Genomic DNA, 3,767 nt, shown 5'->3' on the forward strand with positions numbered 1-3,767 from the left:
CCCCGCCTCTTTGACCTGTCTGTCTCCTCTCCACCTATCTTCTCCTTTATCCATCTTCTTTCTGCCTTCCCCTCTCTCCGTATTTATTTCAGAACCCCCTTCCCCTCCCCCATTTCTGAAGAAGGGTCCAGACCTGAAACGTCAGCTTTCCTGCTCCTCTGATGCTGCTTGGCCTACTGTGTTCATATAGCTCTACACCTTGTTATCTCAGATTCTCCAGCATCTGCAGTTCCTACTATGTCTGAAGCATTTCAAACTTCTTCAGGTACAATCAATTACTTTGAAATATGACAACTGTTGCATTGTGGCCAAATACAGCAGTTATTTTTGTGAATTATATTGACTCTATCAGTTACCCACCTCCATTCTTCTATGCCTTCAGTAGGCAGAGGCACTCAATTCTAAATAAGACCACATTGCTTTGATACATTTCCTACTATGGGATTTTCAATTATTCAGAGCTAAATTGAGTCCTTCTCTTGACTGCACTATTATGAAAAAATAATTCGCTTGTCTATCACCACCACAGATATCCTTTTGATTTATCATTTTAGGAGCTGCTGCTTGCTAGATTCTACACACCTCTCCATCTATACCACAGGCCAAAGTCTAGTGTTAAACATTTCCTTTGTGTAGCTTATCTGTGCTAGGAGAATTAATTCTTGATCCTAAGTTTTGTGCCTGAGTTTCTCCCACAACAATCAACCAGCATAGTCATCATTGCACTCAGAATTCTAGATGTTCATCGAGTTTAAGTCCCACCATCTACCAAGATAGGGACTTGAATCTATGTTCTCTGCGTTGCTGAAGTTATATTCTAGCAAAAATACCACTAGGCGATCGTCTCCAAAAATATTGATCTGCAATCTGTTCAACTCTACTTTGACTATTCTTACTAAACTATTGCTAGAATGTAATTTGAAAAATCTATTTAAAAATGTAACCTTAAAGATTAAAATGAACATCCTTTCTCTATGTATAAATAACCTGAAAGTTAAAAATTGACCACGTTAGCAGTTTTATTCCCCCTTATCCTGTAAAATATTATGAAGCCAAGAATGGCAGTGATGATACAAATATAGTTTCTATCATTAAAGAACATACAGAGATGTTTGTTGAAATTGTATTGTTAATTTCTGGCATTTCTAGAAAGAGCTGTGCAAAAGGTAATCAACACTTTCAAGGTAATCATCAAGTCTCAGAATCAAGAAATCTTTTTATGCCGTTACTGGAAATAATTATGTCAGTTAATGAAAAGATAAGACATCTGTTTAATGTCTTATAATGTATGAATTGAAATAATTATATATAACTTGCCATGCACTGACACTATCAAATGATGAATAAATACTTTCTGCGGACTCTTAGCTTTGTGTTATACCAAGGCATATCTTCTATGACTAAGTTCAATTCTATAAAGTTGTTGTAGAATATTATTCTGAGTTCATGGCAACATATTGGGCTTGTGTAACAGTACTCTTCTTTTCAAGGGTCAAGAATTCGGTGAGGATGGGGAGGAGAAATTTTACATTTGGCAGGCTGTTGACATTGGCAGAAGCAGATGTGAGTATAGTGCACCTGCTCCTAGCCACTCATCTGGTTCAGCAGCTATTGTGTTCTGACACTCAATTAATGGCTGAAAAATAGGATTGTCAGCAAATGGAATGAACTTCCAGAAAAAAAGTGGTGGATACAAGTACAGTTACAGTGTTCAAAAGACATTCAGATAAGTATATGACTAAGAAAGGTTTGGAGGGATATGGGCCAAGCGCAGGCACATAGGACTGTTTAGTCTGGGATTATTGTTGGCATGGACTAGTTGGACCGAAGGATCTGTTTCCGAGCTATATGACTCTATGACTGTAAATGGAAGCCAAGGGAAGGATGTAGAGCAGAGAAGAGGGGATGGTACTGACCAGGAAGAAGCTACAATCAGGGGATTAAAAGTGTCTGCCAGTAGTAAGGAGCAAGTCAACAGAGGGGCAGAACCCGGAACACACTAAACGTTGAGGTGTACTGAGAATATGCTGCAGTGGTACCACAGCCATCTTTGACCATTTAGTTCTCTTGAGGACCTCACCATGATTCTTGTCCATCTCCACTTCCTCAAGGATAGGGAAATAGTTATACTTCTGCCGACCTGGAGTTATGGCAGATGCACAGTCCCTTCGTGTAATCATGACTCCTTGCATGTCTTCTTACAGTCTGTGAGAAAACAGTAGGAGGTTCTTCACCTGCATAATAGGGAAAGGAGAAAAACTAATCCAGGTGAATTCACAGAGAAAATCTATATGATATGGGGTTTCCATTATGTCTGGTTATAGTGGTGAGAAAGCCTGAATGAACTTCTCTGTGATGCAATAGTGAGTGAGCATCTTCAATATCAAAATTGGCACACAACTATGGGAGGATAACGCTGCAGTGCGAATGGGTAGAGTTAGTCAGGAGAGTGGATGAATGCTTCCTGCTTCACTGCAATGACAACTCAAGAGTGGGCATCTTGTCAGGCTTTGGGGGCTAGGAGAAACAGTTGTTAAAGGGAAATTGCATTGGATGTGCAATGTAACAGAGCATGGGAACTACGAAAGCATATATGAACCAACCTGTGAGGTTGATCTCTCTACACATGGAACTCAGCATTGCCCCATTTTCTTCATAGGACAGAAAGGATCACAATGTAGGGCTAGTGCAGTTTTAGTGTCAGTTTGGCAGTACAGACTTGGTGGGCCAAAGGTTCCCTTCTATACTGTATGTTTTCATTGATGGATATAACAAGATGAATACTGGGTGGTTGGTGGGTTCCACATCGGGCCATTTTGAAACAGGCAGAGAAGACATAAAAACTGAAAGAACTGCAGATATAGTAAATCAGGAACAGGAAGGTTACCGGACCCGAAACATTAACTCTGATATTTTTTCTTCACAGATGGTGCCAGACCTGCTGAGCTTTTCCAGCAACTTCTGTTTTTGTGAAGGAAGACATTCTAGATTTACTCATGTGGAGGGATCAGATCAGTTGGACAATGAGACAGCTGAGAGTGGTGGACTCTGAGAGAAAAATTATCAGCCCTGGGGAGTGTATTTTGACTGGGGAAGAGATGATTGTAGTGATGGCTACAGACAAACATCTATATGGCAAATGCCAATGTTAGAACTTCTCTTTCTTAGATGCATGATAATTGCAAAATATTCATCTGTAGTGCTAACTGTTATTTATTCTTATGTTCTCTTCCACAGGTCAGTCATTAACCTCAACAGCCAACAGCCTCAAAAGGCCAACATAAATCTCTGAGGAAATGGAGGGAACCACAAAGAGTGCACCTTCCTGTCCGTGTTCCACATCTTTCACCTTTGGAGATACTCACACCTCTACGAATGCACACATCAACCAAAATATTTGGAGTACCACACAAACACTGGACCAGCTATTGAAGGCCATGACAGGCTATGATGCTAACTCAGTGGAATATGAAAAACTAGGAAGTGCTGATCCCTGCTGAGCTTCTAGAGCCATTGATGAGAAGATAAATGTTCAGTGTTTAACAGGGACCTTATGAAAATGTGATGGAGATTCCATGGAGTATACATGCCCTGGAAAGGATGGTGAAGGAGTCCATTCTGGCCATAAGCTGTGCTGTAGTCAGTCTCCCTCCTACATGCATGACTTTCTCAAGTAATAAACTGGTCACTCTCATGAAAAGCCAAAGCCATCAGCGCATTCAAGGGAATTTTACATGCAAGCTATTGCACTGACGTTATGTCAGTGC

Source organism: Rhincodon typus, chromosome 1 (assembly GCF_021869965.1).
Source record: "Rhincodon typus isolate 14 chromosome 1, sRhiTyp1.1, whole genome shotgun sequence".
Lineage (NCBI taxonomy): Eukaryota > Metazoa > Chordata > Chondrichthyes > Orectolobiformes > Rhincodontidae > Rhincodon > Rhincodon typus.